The following is a 16,040-nucleotide window of genomic DNA, read 5'->3' as shown; positions in this document are numbered from 1 at the left end:
CCACTCAAGGGGTTCTTGGAGGAGATAGAGTGGCCAAAGGTCAAAGCATCTCTGGTACAGGAGCTCAGAGAACAGTCTTCTTTTCTGTGCTGTGACTGTGGGGCCATGGCTCCCTTCCTGCACACCTGGAAATAGAGGCTTGTGTCCCAGTCCAAAGACTGGGAGGCCCCTAGGGCATCCAGGACCCAGAGCACTGTGAGGTTATCTCTGCAACTCTCATTCAGAGGTGGTGGGCAAAGCAAACCAGCCAAATGGGAAAATAGTTTGACCTTAGGGCACCACAGCAGAACAGCCGTCTTGCGGGTGAGTGTGAACAAATGGAGACAGCTGGGTGCAAATTCACAACCAGAGAACATTCTTCAGGATTTTCAACTCTTTCCCCCACTCCAACAATAAATAGGGAGAACCCTGGACTGTGGTTAAAAATAATAGCTCATACTCTCCCTCAAATCTGTCTGGCTTGAGTTTGTGGAAGAAGTTTGAGGGGGGAAAAGTCACATTTGAAAATGGAATTTATTTTGAGCTAGCAATGGTGGCGGGAGGCAACTTTCCAGAATAAAAACCTTCTTCATCTTTTTTGAAAATTACTTCCCACCCACCCACCCCCGAAAACACACTATTCCTCAGTGCTTTTCTTAGTGAAAAGCTCACTGTAAACCAGAACAATCACCTTTGTAAGGGGAGCAGGTTTCTGGAGCAGTTCTGCTGAGGTACGGCTGAGATGGACAAGGCCAGCCCCGTCTAGTGTGAACCTCCACCCTCTAACGTAAGGGGGTTTCCTCATTGCTAACTTGGGGCTGCACCAGCTGTGTGCCAATAAAGGCTGAAGATGGCTCTGAAATTTCTCTGTAAACTGAAGCACCATAGGCAAGGAAGGCATTGGCATTAAGGAGGCGAATAAGGCCTCCCATGGCCAAGAAAGCTGTCAGTGAGAACTGGAAACACCCCTCTCTCAGCGACACCACAGGGGTGAGAGCGAAGGAACAGCTGCTGGCTCAGTTGGAGGAGCTCGTGGGGAGAAATGAGAGGCCTCAGCATCACAGACAGAATTGCCTCCGAGTCCTGCACGGTCTCCCCACCCACTTGGCCTCACAGAGGGCTCACCAGGCAAAGGGGAATAACCAGTTTCACAGAGAGGCAAACTGAGGCCTGACAGGGAGAGCCCTCCTTTATGGCCACATTGAGACTCACCCAGAGCAATGCCAAGCTTGGCCTCCCTCACAATCCCCTTGACATCAGGGTCAATGTAGGCCTGACCCCAGTCAGCCTCCATCCTGAAAGGTCGTTGGCCTGAGTCTTGAAAGCAGGTCAGTGCCCCAGGAGAGCAGCTGCGAGACCCCACTCTGAAAGGACAGCTAGTCCCCTGGCGGCAAGGACCTCGCCTCAGCTCCCAGAGGAGGGGGGCTGATTGCTGAGGCCTGCTCACCCCTGAGCAAAGCTGAGAGCCCTTCACGCAGAACAGGTTTTGCGCATGGGATCCCTACCCACTCGGAACCACTGAACACGGAATGAAAAACTCTAATTCCCTTCGCTCGGCAGGGGCAGAGGGGGGAATCCTAGGAAAACCCCACTGCCTAGAGCTGGCAGAAGCACTGTTCTGAGTGAATTAGGTAGCCCCAGATCCTTCCCACATTCCCTGGAACCTCACTGAGGGAGGCCTGAGTTAAGGGTGTCAATAGCGCACAGCTCAGAACACAGGGGCCTCTTGCACCTCCCCAGAGATGCCTGCCCATGGCCTGCCACAGCGTGCCCTTGGAGCCAACCCGACGATGTCACCATGATGAGCTCACGCTCTGGAGCCCCTTGTCCCTGTGGCCGGGCTGCAGATCATTCGTCGCGATGCAGCATCGGCTGGGAACTCGGGCTCATCTTCGGCTACCCAGCAAGGGCCACCAGAGGCCACACACCCTGAAGTTTTGCTGGACACTGCCACACCCTGCAGTTCCTATTGGCTTCTTTCCTGCGGGAAGGACAGAGTGGAATAGCTGCTGCAGAGACCATGTGGCCTGCAAAATCCAATTCACCGTCTGGCCCTGTCACCGGAAAAGCCTGCCACTCCTACCTTATGTGGTGATCTTATTGAAGACTAGCAGTTACACCGTGGGTGAGGTGTTATCACCCCTGCTTTGAAGGGTAGAAGCTGAAGACCAGGAAGTAGCTTGCTAGTAAGTGGCAGAGTCTGTATCAAACTTAGGTGTGTCTGCTCCAAAGCCCAGGCTGGCTATAGGTATAACCCTGCCTGTCTGTGGGCACATCCCGTCGATGGGCAGGATGTTAGTAGTGTAGGGAAAGGTCTCATCTTCCCCCAATGGGTCAGTGGATTTGGAACCATATTGTTGAATAAGGACTAGGTTAGGCTTAGGTCACTTCCAGCCTTCTCCCTTAGGACCCTGATCGCAAGGAGTGGCTCTTAAGATCTTCCTGGCTAGAGTTTGCAGCTTGTAAATCTGAAACCTAGAGGAGCCAGGCAGGCCTAGAGCAGCCCCTGGCCAGGCCAACCACGGTTACCATGACAACGGAGTCATTTCCATTACAAACCCTGCAACAGGCTTCCAGAAGGTGATTAATGGCTGACCTCTGGGGGGCTGGGAACTCTGGGGAGGGGGGTGTGGTGGTGGATGAGGGGGTATTCCTTTCAGTCTGTGCTATACTTGGGCTAGCTACTTCTCTAACCCCCCACCCCCGAAATTGGAAGGTTAAAGTGAATTTCCTAGTTGGGGTGCAGATGCTAAAACACCCCACCAGCTGTCACCTTAAATCCTAAAAGTCAGCCCAAGGAGCACCTTGTAAAAATCTTGCTCCAGCCTTGAGCTGAGACAGGGGAGCCCAGGAAACTCAAGGGCAGACAAAGGAAAACAAGAAGCCAAGGAGGGAGTGCAAGCCTGTAAAGTGGTTCCCCCTTGCTGGATAAACGGCGCCCACTCCCCAAAGGGAAAAGGTACAAAAAGAATTCAGTAAAGCAAGAAGCAGGTAGTAAAAGGCAGGGAGTCCTACCTCCTTTGAGCCCAGAGAAAAGCCTTTTCTACAGACTCAAGAAGAGGAGTGGAGAAGGGTGGGCCGCCTGCCAAAGCAATGACCCACGCTGTGAACCTGAGAAGACTCAGAGGTCCCCATGTCCCCTCCACCATGGCCAGTGGGTGGGGGGCCGACTCCACGGCCTGCCAGGAAAGACTGAGCTACGCTTTACACTAGGCCTTGGGGTGTCTGTTGCAGGGCGTTCTGGGCTCATTCACTGACAGTTTTTCTCTCTGCTGACATTTGAGTGGCTCTGTTTTTGTTTGGCCATTTTCACTGCTGAGGAGTCACTCCCCCTCCAGCCGGCTGGGGGCGGTCAGGCACTCGCTGTGTGGGTACCAGAATCCAGCATGGGGTGCGGATCAGTTTCATCCTTTCTGCTGAGTTAATGTGACTCTGGAGTTGAAATGGGACATTTCTACCAGAAAGAAGAGAGTCATCTCACTTCTCTGGAGTCTGAGAACGTTGCCGTGATGTGAACTTCAGGAAGAGGCTGCCTGCCCTCACTCTGCTCCCCTCCCCTTTGGGAAAGGAGAACCAGGAAAAATCATCTCCCCTGTGACACCCTACTACCACTAAAACTATCCCTGAGTCTTTGCTGGCATCCCACAGCCGGCCCAAGACCAGAAACTCACCAAGTTAAGTGTCGTGGCTAAGATTCTCAGTTGACAGAATCTGTCCTACAAGAAACCTAACTACTTTTCCTACAACTTGAGATGATTTTTGATTCTGAGCTCCCGTTCTGTGGAAGGGAGTCAGCCCCCGTTAATTCCAGGGCTCCCATTTTTCACTCTATGGGAGGCTGCCTCCAATCTGGGGAAGGGCTCGCTGGTGCCCTTTCATGGGGTGCGGCCAAGAGTGATGACTGCATTCTCAGAGTCCTCTAGCCCCTCTGGCAGCCACCCACACACGTCCTTGTCCCGTCTGGGCTGCAGCTCTGAGGACACGCTGGTCTTCTTCCTCCCAGAAACACAGGCTCTCCAGGCTCCCTGGCCCCACTGAGCCACATGCCCACAGCTCTTAGCTGCACACATTGCAGACATTCTGCTCTGTGGGGTCCCAGGGAGGCGTCCTCTCCAAACACCTGATACTTCACAGAAGGTTCCTCTGCTCCCATGGCAGGCTAGGTACTCTGGAACTCAAGAAGTTGCTACTTTCCTCTCACTGGGAAAAGGGACATAAGCTTTTCTCTCCTTGGATCCCCGCCTTCATCTGGAAGTTCTACTAGTGCACAGCCCATCTCTGGACTCAGCCTGGAGCGTGGGGCAGGGCACACGCTCCTTCCTTGGGGCACCCACCAGGAACTAACTCTCCTGGTTCCCCAGCTCTCCTCCTTTCCTCTAGCCTATCATAGAATGCATCTCGATTCCCCGGGGGCTTCATGGACTCTGATGGATTGAATATTGCTCCACATCTTCTGTTTTGTCCTTGGTTCTCTCTGTCCTGCTTTGAGGGCTCGGCTTTTGAAACACAAAGTATAGGAATTGCTCTCTGGATATATCACTACTCCCTCAGTGCCTTGCTTACCCTCTCCCACAAGGGGAAGCGTGAGATACAAGAAGCGCTTGGGAAAAACACATCAGCCAATTTCCCCAAATACTATCCAGCTGCACACTGCTTGCTGGGCCCTCCTTGGACCTGCACTTACAGCCGTGGCGCTGGTTGGGGCCCATCGCCTCCTCACTCCGTGGAAGTCAACATTTGCCCCAGATTTCCTTAAGTTCTCAGGCACCTTATGTTCTCTTGGTCACTTCTGACTCAAAGCAGTATTCCCTCTGAATTAGCTCTGTCTGTGACCCTCCTACTGGTCACACTCCGCCCCCATCCGCTCCTTCCCATCTCCATGCCAACACTGTCTGCTGCAGGTCTTGGGTGTACGGGGCCTACTTTCCTTAGGAGGACACTACGGTTGTAAAGCGCAGTCATTTCTTTTCTTTACAAAATAAACACAAAATTTAGTATTGGTTAGCCATACTAACCTGTTTAGTATGGCTGTTAGAAATAAGATGATAGAAAACTTGCCGCAGTCCCCATCGGAGACTGCATCGGAGACTGGTAGAAAAATTGCCTACGGCTGCAACTGTTGTTACGTGTGTGTTTTCTGTGTGTTACCCCTCATGGAGGCTACCTGTAGCCTGGTTTAAATCTCAGCCTGACTTTCCCTGCCAGTAGAGTGTGTCTCTTCTCCTTCAGTCAGCGTGTCTTGAGGGACTAGAGATTAAAATTAATATTAGCTTAGGTAGCAAACGGTTAGGATAATGCATGGCAAAACACAATGTAACAATTTCCAAATTGGCAGAGCTCTTTCTTTTCCACTTATAAACCAGAAGGGACTATCTTTATCCTAAGACGCTACTTCCACATGGGTGGAGGACGGGCTGGATGGGAGACGGGGATTACGGAGGACGCTTGCTGAGATGCGCTGTCCTTTGTAAGTGATGAGTCACAGAATTCTACCCCAGAAATCAATATTGCCCTATACGTTAACTAACAAAATGCAAATATACAAAATAAAAGTAAAATAAAGATGCTCCTTCCTGACAATGAGGTGACAATGAGGAGGTTGGAGAAGCGCCCTGTGCTGGCCCCATGAAGGGCCATGCTGGGCTTCCCTGCCTCCCGCCTATCGCTAGCTGCCGTCTCCCTCCCTGACTTCCCACCTGTCAGGGCCTCGTGGTCTCAGGGCCCCTGCCTCTCTGTCCCTCCCTGCCCCTTTCCTGTGCCAGACTGTATCTGTTCTGCATTCGCCTCCCCGGGCCCTCCTCGCAGCCCAGAAGCTGGTAAACAGCCCTAACGTGATAATAGATGATAATAAGTTAATGTGTTACCCCTCTTTGGTAACATTTGCATTTTTACAGGATCTTCCTGAAGAAAACTCACTCTTAACAACAACATGACTGGGATGGGAGGATCTGAGCGCCTGCGCCTGCAGGGCGTAAGGAATTGTATTTGTGACAAGAGGGGTTTTGATGCCTCAAACCACAGCTCTGTTCCCGGGAAGAGATTGAGAACAAGAGGCTTCTTAGGGGGATTCTGTGCAAAAGGCCCTGAGATGCAGGCTGAGGGCAGAAAGGGACTCTCACCTCGTAGAAAAGGAAGAGACACCCTCCTGGAGACACAAATTCCTCAAAATAGAAATGGGTGGGACAGAGGAAACCCAGTAGAAGAGAAGCGATATTTCTGGGCCGGGAAGGTGCCTGGCCTGCACACAGGAGGCTGGCACATGCTCCCCTGCGGAGACTGCTTCCAGGAGTGTCCCTGCATGAAACACACGGATGCCGCGGGGCTGGCTGCCAGCCGCCTGGGGTGGGGCAGGGGTTCCGGGGAGTAGCGCGGGAGGGGCAGAGACATGCCGCAGGACTGTAGGGTTGCCAGAGTCCTGGGAGCCCATCTCTGAGCCACAGGACCTTCTCGGTGGTCACCGGTGCTCTTCCTTGGAGCTGGCCATGCTGCAGGGCCACCAGGACTACTGTCCTGACCTCCCTCGAGCAGGCCACATGGCCTTCTACATTAGGGCTGGGCTGGCTGGAAACGGGGCGTTGGTGCACCGACGGCGCATCTTAGCCTGGACCCTGGCAACCTCCTCTTGCCTTTTTGCAAGACCTGCCACCTCACTCCTCAGTGACACTGCCGGTGACAGCGAAGCTCTCCTCGCACTACCCCTGCCCCGCCCCCGCCATGGCCCTGCCTCACTCCCAGGGAGAACCCAGGCCCCAGGGGCTCTGACATGACCCTGACTAACCCTAAGCCTCCCACCCGGAGCACTCTCCTTTCTGGGGCTTCAAAACAAGCAGCCGCCCACGGCAGGGTGGCCGCCGCTGCCAAGCGTTTGGCTGGCACGGACAGAGCACAGGCCTGGTTGCATCTCAAAATAAATTCCACTTCCGTAAAATAATTCTGAGAGCCGCCGGCTGGCCACGGTGGCAGGGGCAGCGGGGAGGCTGACTGCCACAGAGCAGTGGGCCCTTCCAGGCTGCCGCCGCAGGACTGCCCTGTGCCCGTGGCTCCTGGGGCCGTCAGCCCTCCGGGCAGGGGGTTAAGCAACAAACAATGCAGATGCCTCCTCCAGAGGCCAGGCCACCTGGGTTACCGATGTACCTATGCTAGCCTCACAGGCTCAGCACAGGTGGACCCACGGGCCTCTTCTCCAGATTCTGAGAGAGACTTAGGATGGGGAGGCTAGAAACGGAGCTCTACTGAGGGCCTCGAATACATACTTGGTACACACGGAAAGTGCTCGCAACAGGCAGTACGTCCCAGACTTGCCCCTCTGCCATCTTGACCCGTGAGCTTCTCGTGGGCAAGGTCTCTGTGTTCTCTGTGACCCCCACCATGCCAAGTAGGAAAGGGATCAGAATCCGTCCAGGTGCTTCCAGGGCAGGGGGATTGACACCAACAGGTAAAAGTTACAGGTAAGGGGCGCCTGGGTGGCTCAGTGGGTTAAAGCCTCTGCCTTCGGCTCAGGTCATGATCCCAGGGTCCTGGGATCGAGCCCCACATTGGGCTCTCTGCTCAGCAGGGAGCCTGCTTCCCCCCCTGACCCTCTCTCTGCCTGCCTCTCTGCCTACTTGTGATCTCTCTCTGTCAAATAAATAAAATGTTAAAAAAAAAAGTTACAGGTAAGAGGAATTCAGCTTTATTGAAAGAACTTTCAAACAGGCAACTCTATCTAAAAATAATGGGCTATCTTGGGAGCTAATGAGATCACTGTCCCTAGAGGTGTTCAAGCAGAGGCTCAAAAGCCACCTGCAAGAAATAGAATAGTCGGCAAATGCTAGCGGATGGTTGGTGAGTTGGCTTCTAATGGTTGTTTAAAGCCATAGTGCATGTAAAGGACTTCTGATTGGAGGACAGAATATTGATTGAGTATCGCTACCCCACTTAGAATCACCACACTGCATGGAGAGGGACGGAAAGGTAAATTAACATTTATTGAAATCCATTATGTCCTGGACACATTATCTTTAATCTTCACAAGTATATGAGGCAGGGTTTCTTATTCCTGTTTTACAGTGAGAAAAACAGATTTCAGAGATGCTAAGAACCTTGCCCCAAATCACTCTGTGTAAGCAGGCAGCTCTCGTGGCAGTCCGGCTGCACGACACCCCGCTTCCTCTGAAGAAGCTAACATTGCCTCCCCTCTATGCCGCCCTCCTGGGGCTGCAGCCTTCTTTCTTCCATGGAGAGGCCAGTCTGACCCGCCATAATCTGTCACTGAAGCTGACTCTTCAGGCAGGATCTTGGGGTGGTGGGGCAGGCACCCACAATTAAGGACGTGTACTCGCCCAGGCAGAGCACGTGGGATATTCGCAGGGTTGATGAGAGCGTGTGTACTTTTCACTATTGCTGCTGCAGTGAGAGGCGTGATGGCAGGTGTCAGGGAAGCTGTTTGGCAGTTTACAGGCAAATTGCAGTATTGTTTACAGCAGCCCAAGCATCCCTAGGGGGATCTGAGACCCAGCAATGCCGCAGCTTCCCCAGCAGGAAGTCGCCAGACTGGCCAGTGATGTGAGGCTGTGGTTGGTTCTGGGATAGGGGACCAGCACGGTCTGGGGTCAGACAAGGTGCTGCAGGTCGGATACCTTACTGGCTGAGGACATGGCTGGTGGAAACATGGCTTTGTGCAGTCAACAGCACTCCTGCCTGGAGTGATCTGAACTCTTCCTTTAGTTGACCTTGCGCTCTCTCTCCATCTACTTTAACCCCATGGGGAAACCAAGGCGAGCCAGACCTGAGAAAGACACAAGTTTTAGCTCTGAGCTGGATTGTGCAGGTCCAAGTCTTCTGGAAGCTAGTACTTAATGGATCTCTTTGCTCCTTGCTTCATTGAAAGAAGCCCAAGGTGGCAAAGAGAGAGTCCTACCCTTCTCCACAGGCCCAGAGAAGCAGCCGGCCTTGTCGGGCAAGGAGCGCAGCCAGGCAGAGACTAGGGAATTCTTCTGGAGCCCAGCCATGAGACCTGGCTTCTCTAGCCCCACCTTGGTTTACTTTTATACCTGGGCTTGCTAAGACCTTCCCTGCAGGTAGATGACCCAGGGACTGTCCCTTCTTCACCTGCCAGCTCCTCCCTAGCCACTCCTCTGCAGCATCTGCAGGGTTCCTGCCCATCAGGTCAGCTCTCTGTGGGTCTCTCCCTCAGGGCTCCTGGCTCAGCCTCACTGTGATCACTCTTCATGGAAGGTGAAGCAGCAGATCCTAAAGCAGTGAGCACTGAGCCTGAATGAGGAACTCACTCATTCTAGTGGATGCTCAGAATCAGAAGCCTTTGGAGTTTGCTGCTTAGGAGATAGTTAATGTCCAGCCACTCCAAGCCAGGGCCTGACTCAGGCTCAGAGCAGTGACTTGGCGGGGAGGGGGCTAGGTTCCTGAAGGAAGGTCCCAACAGCAAGCAGCCTTTCATCTGCCCAACAGCTGCTCCGTCTGTTCCCTTGAAGTGTCCTGAAATGTGACATGCTCCTGAGGCACTGGCCGAGGTGGGGACTGCAGTATTTCCAAGTGAAATCCTGTCCTGTGGACAGGAAATGTGACCATTCATTTGCTAAACTTGTCAGCCCATAACTGAGCTTCCTGTGTGCATTTCCACCCAGCAGGGACAAGGCAGGGGGGTGAGCAAGCTGGTTGGAAGTAGGGACACGAATTCATAATCAGGATTTACCAGATCCTCTTAGAGGGAGTCAGCATTTATGTGGCAATGAGATTATTTACAGAGCTATGAGCGATAGCAATAGATGGTCAAAGAGTCTTGAAAAGCAAGAGACCGGAGCAGAGGGGTGGAAATCTCCAGAGGCCTTGTTTTTGGAGCCAGTGGGCAAACGATTCTCAGACCACAGCAGACATCACGACCGAATTCATACAGCCCTCAGCGACTAGCGGTGTCACATCTTAGATCTGAATCTTACAGTTGGAATGAGATAATGGTTTATAGAGTAAAAGAAACAAGATTTGTGCTTTGTTTGTAGCAGAGGATTTTTTCTCTTCCTTCCCCCATGTGAAAATCAGGTGATATTGAAAATTCAAGCCCCTCAAAACAGGAGGCAGAGAGCAGACTCTGCAGGCAGCCCTGGCCTGGCAGAGCAGCAGAAGCTGACGTCGGAGGGGGGCTCCAGGTCAGAGAGGTGTGAAGCCCCCCGTCACAAGGTATCTCCATCAGGCCCGGGTGGGGGCCTTGGAGAGCTGGACACCCCCAGCTCCTCCCTACCCAGTCCAGACACCTTCCTGGGCTGGGCCCGAGGCTCTCAATTGTTTTCAGGGCAAGCCTTGCCTGGGTCCCAAGAGGGCAGGGCGAGCAGAGTGGGGAGTGCAGGAAGAAAGTGCACTTTGCTGTTTATCAGCTAAGCGCTGGTGTCTGAAAGCCTCAAACTGAAGGCATCAATAATTCAAACATTCATATGCTGGAGAGTATTTCCCTTTTTGTCACATTTCTGGCCAATTGATTTCCCCTGACCACAAACTTGCTGCTTTTAGAAGATCATTAATAACAAATCGACTCTGGTGGAATCTGCCCTGGGAGTGGGCATTGTCTGGGAAAGGTCCCTGACCGTGTTTCCTCTGAGAAGAGGGGCTCTGGTCAGTCACAGAGGCATGAAGACTGGAGGCTTGCTTGGTGACAGAGGGACCTGGGAGCAGAGAAACAAGTGGCCCGCTCTGTACCTCTCTAGTCAATTGCCAGAAGCCTTAGATAGGGTTACTGGGAGAAAGGGGCAACGTGGGGGTCTAGAACAAGAATACAGTGTCCAAACCTCTCTCTAGTTCCCTCCTTACCCTCCAGCCGCCCCCACAGGGTCCTATCTCTGGAGGCTTCCAAGTCTGAGTCCCAAAGCCCCATGAGATGAACACCACTCAGGGGTCTGGGATGAGCTAAGCAGATGGGAGCTCACAGTGCCAGCTGGGGCCCCGCCTCAGAGCCCTGGGCCTCCCTGCTCAGGCCACTCAGCACAGTGAGTGAGGCCAGCTTCCCTTCTCTGAGGCCCTTGTGGCAGCACTTCTGTCCCTGCTGGCACCCGGGGCCCAGGTGGTCTCTCTGCCTTCTTCTCCAGTGATTCTCTTACCCTCCTCTCCACCCCCACAGAGTCTGGCTCTCAAGACACGGCCTGTGATGGGTGCTCACAAAGTACAAACGACTGAGAAAACTTTCTCACAAATCCTGCCCAGGGAGTTAAGTACAGCCACTGCCTTGGGCCTCTGGATTTATACAAAGGAGTGAGTCTCTAGTGGTGGTGCTTTCAGCAGCTTGGGAGAATGGCTACAGAGGGCTTTTTACCTGAAATCAGACAAGATGGCCAGGACCCATTTCACCTACATAAAGCTGCTCCCCATTAAAACTCCCCCCTCTCTCACTGTGCTGGGCAGAAGTCCTTATGGAAAGGTATCAATAGAAACATGTAGAAGATCCTGCCGTGGCAGTGCCCCGTTTAGAGAAAGGGGACAGGTCCCTTCCCCTACTCCTGGACAGGGTCATCTCCAAGGTGTGAGTGCCAAGATGCCTCTTCTCCCTCCTCCACACCATTCGCACCCATCAAGCTTCCTCCAGCCCACCCAGCCCTGCCAAGCCAGAACTCTCGCAGGAATCCCTATTATAGAGAGGCTGTGATCAAAATAGGGGTGAACAGTCTAGCATTTCTGCTCCCATCCCTAGAGTGGCAAGCGCTAACATCAGCCAAGATCGGGCCTCCCAAAGGGCTGAGCTCTGCTGATCCCATGGCAGAGCCCTCTCTGTTCCCACCCGGCCTCATGGCTTATATCCCTGGAAATCTCTTGGTTGGCCTGATATCGATTCGGCTTTGAACAGGAGTCAGTAAGAAATACGCACACCACAGGCCTGAAATAGAATCTTCCCTTTGCAGTTATAGCAAATACTACTACACTTGCTGGGTCCAATTTGAACATGGCTACCCCAGGACAGGGCCCCCAGGATCCAGAGATGCCTGCTGTAGCCAGTCTTCATCTTATAAGACCACAGGGGCCCAGCAACAGTGGGCAGCTTGTCATGGTGTTTTACGGGCAGGATAAACATTAGTGTTCCATTCACATGCACAGCATGGAGTCTGAGCCCACTTTATGGCTAAGCCTGGGGAGATTGGAGGGCTGTGCTGAGCCAGCTACAGAGAAATGTACTTTCCTGGTGGCTTTCCAAGAAAATTGTTTGGGCTTGCAGATTAAGAAGTTATGGGCCTGGGGACGCCTGGGTGGCTCAGTTGGTTAAGCAGCTGCCTTCGGCTCAGGTCATGATCCCAGCGTCCTGGGATCGAGTCCCACATCGGGCTCCTTGTTCTGTGGGGAGCCTGCTTCTCCCTCTGCCTCTGCCTGCCACTCTGTCTGCCTGTGCTCTCTCTCTCTCTCTTTCTGACAAATAAATAAATAAAAATCTTAAAAAAAAAAAAAAAAAAAAAAGAAGTTATGGGCCTGGATGGGCAGAGGCTGAAGCCATAGATCTCCCCAGTCCAACATCCCCTCCCAGATGGGTTGACCCCATGCACCTCAGGATACACAGCATGTGCTAGGCTATGCCTCCCCCCAAGCCCCTGGGAATTGTCTTGTCCTTGAATGGGTGTTAGAGCTGCAGAGGACTTGATAGTTTATCTAGTCTAGGTAGAATAACAGGCTGGAGAGGTTGAATATCTGTCCCAAGACCACCTAGCTGATAGTGATTTTGTGTCCGTGGACTCCTTCCTACTGGAAATCTTTGAGAAGGCCTTCTTTTTTCCAAACTTCAGATCAGATTTTTTTTTTTTTTTTTTTTTTGCAGGATATCTCCAGAAGGGATCAGACTTGGAGGGATGTCCTGCCTTGGGCAGAAGAGCACAGCTGGTGAAGTTTTCCATCCACATCCAACATTCCCTGTTCCACATTTTCCCACTCTTTCCCCTAGAAAGAAACTGACTTTTATGAAGCACCTAACATAAACCAAGTTGTTTTCAGTTTACAGCAACTCTGTGAGGCGGGGGTTATTAGTCCCATTGCAAGTGTAACCACCGTGTTGAATAAACAGGACCCAGGAGATATATTCAAAAGGCAAATTTGTGTTTGTTTGCCACTGTCCCTTTAAACTGGCTCTATGGCTAGTCCTTTTCCTTGACCCTGGGTAAAATCTCTGACTTTTCTGCTCGCTCTTAGAGACTCTAAGTCACTTTACATCACCAACATGGTACCTAGATTCAAAAGATGACTCGCCACATCAGTCTTTACACAGAGACATAGTAATCGGGACATTATAGGTTCCTGCTGTGCTAACAAACAGCCCTAAAAGTTCAGCAGTTCATGCATGAGTTCAGAGTCCACTGGAGGTCAGGAGACTCCCTCACAGCTGTCCTCCATGTGGGGACTCTGTCACTTTGTCTTGTGGTTCCATGTTCCACGGGGAAAGAGAGAGCCTAGAGGATCATACAGGGGCTTTTTTGCTGCTCGTGAGACATGATACACATCACTTCCAAGCACTCTTCCTTCTCCAGAACTAACCATATTTTTCCACCTAACTTCAGGGAAGGAAGGAAAGTGAGGAGAAACCAGTGAATACGTGACCTTGTCTGTCAGTAAAAATAACCCTACACCCACTCCCGCCTCAGCTTCAGTGGATGCTGCCACGGGGTAAAAGGCAGAGAGGAGGGGGTGCCATGAGCTTCTTTTTTTTTTCTCAGAGACCTCCCCTCCGCTCAACTGCTTCTGACCCCTCTGGTGTTGGAGCGATGGGAGGAAGGGGAGCTGAGAAGAGCAGGGAACTTTTCTGACAAGAGCGGTAGTAAAATGGCTGCAAGAGCTCTGGGTCTGGAAGATGTCTAAAGCCTCTTTCTCTCCCATGGGTGCTCTCCTGGCCTGTCAGAGGCCCCACGGGGAGCAAACAACAACGTTTGCCATGTCTCAGGCTTGTGTTGCCTTCCGACTGGCCACCCCTCCCCAGGCCCTGGTTTTCAGGTGGCCCACTCCGCACAGATGCTCCCTGTTGGAGTTCCACTGCACCCCCTTGGGCAAGGCTTAAAATGTATTTGGGCCAATTCTCTTCCCCGTCAGGGTCTAGAAGGGCCACAGAAAAGTCTGTTGCCTCCGTTGCCCTGACAAACTCCAGTCCCAGTGCAGCAGCAATCCTCCTTAGCTTCTCAGCCACAGCAGCTGGCTTTTGGGCCACGGTGCCTTTGAAGTTTCATGGGCAGGAGTCAGATAGCAGCTTCCTGGGTCCCTCTAATTGCAGGGGATCATATGAAGCTCTCCAAGTGATGCTTTCTTGTGACTTGAGGTGCAGGAGAATTATTCTACCCTTTCCTTTCATGGGGAAGGGAAGCTCCAAACAGGGCTCACCTCAGAGGCATTCTCTTTTAAAACCCTCTCTTGATTTCCAACAATTTGACAACATAGGATTCCTGTATTGTGGGTGACGGATTTTGAGAGTTGTGATAATGGATTTCCAGATAATTCTTTTGTAAATTCTGCATGCGGTCCAGCATGTTTCAATCAGTTTAACATTCTGTGACACGCATGACAGGTGCTTAACCCAACTCAGGCTGGTTGAAGAAAAATGGAGGCCTTCTTGCAAGGACATTGGGGTATCCCATGGAACCCAACAGCTTGAATTCAGCTGGGGTTTAGGACTTACTATAACCAAGGGCTCAAATTCCTTCAGGCGTCTCTCTGTCTCTCCTATCACTACACTGGTCCTGGTCTCTGCTTCAGCTTTTCCCTCTCTCTGCAAACTGATTTACTTCCCTTACTTCTCTGGTCTAGTCATGTAAACATGGCTGCTGGGAGCTCCTAAAATACACATCTGATAGTCCAGCTATACCTACACACAAAAAGAGACTTTCCATTCTCTCAGGCCCAAGACCAAAAATTCTGGGGAAGGAGACAGACAGGATCGGCTTGATTTCACCTTGATTTATTAGCTCTGTTTGGGGGCAGGAACTCATGATAATGTGGCAGCTCCTCTTGCAGCCCTGGCTGGTGTGTGAGGTGGAAAATCTCAGAAGGTGGCAGTTGCTAGGAGCCCGTGGGCACTCCTTCAGCTGTTGAGTCACTTGGACTTGTGCTAATGTGCCTGGTGGTTCAAACCCTATCTTCAGTAGGATTGGGAGGTAGTGATAGGGTTCTGGTTTATACAAAAGTTCATGGATACCAACCCAGCTCCAGGAGTTCTCTCTTTTTACCTCTTTTACCAATAAAGACTTATTTTCCATTAGAAGAAAAGCATTTATCTCATATTGCCTTGAATTGTGAGATATCTGCCCAAGAATGTTATCTTTCATACAAGATTGCAAATACCTAAGTTCTGGCTATGTTTTTGTGATGTTTCTATACCCCAACTCATCCCAGCACTGCCTTATACACACAATAATTATATTTAGTGAATGTATGAACAAACGAATGAATGATTCCAAAGGATGTGAACCTGCTAAATCCATTAAAAACTAAAGGATGACTAAGGGAAAGCATTCATGGACCTTCGATAAAATTTCCTGCTTCCCTCCCAGAAAATCTTAGTTTCATATACAAACAAGGTTAAAGTTTAAAATAGGATCTAGCACAATGTTTTGCAAACAGAAGATATTTGGCAAATGTATGCTGACTGGCTCAGAGACACTAAGGCCCTGACTCCATATTGTTCCAGCATCATCTCCAAGTCCTGGGCCACCTAGACTTCCACTATCCTATCTTCCCAGCTGACCTGTATACACTGGAGTCACTCAGGTATGCCCAGATGATGCCCAGAGGGGTATCACCAGGGCTATTTGCTCAAAGGACTTCACTCTTATGTTTTGTTATCAAAGGAGTTATAATTCAGAGAGGACTTCCCTACAACAAGGGAAATGGGATGCTGGAATGAGAGAAGGAGGGTAACAGTGAGATCACCTTGACCTTAGAGTCGTTTACCCTGACTGTCTGCAGAGAAGAGGTAGATTAGATACCTCCCTAAAAATACATGGGGAAGCCTGGGGAGAGAGCAGAGGGAGGAGTCTGGTAAGGCTGAATCAGGCATTAGTAGGAAGCCAAAACTGGGAAAGCTTATCATTATTTAAAACTCCCATTAAGACTCTATGGTG

The sequence above is a fragment of the Enhydra lutris genome, unplaced genomic scaffold (assembly GCF_002288905.1).
Source record: "Enhydra lutris kenyoni isolate GAN:26980312 unplaced genomic scaffold, ASM228890v2 scaffoldscaffold34, whole genome shotgun sequence".
Lineage (NCBI taxonomy): Eukaryota > Metazoa > Chordata > Mammalia > Carnivora > Mustelidae > Enhydra > Enhydra lutris.
This window is presented reverse-complemented; position numbering follows the sequence as displayed.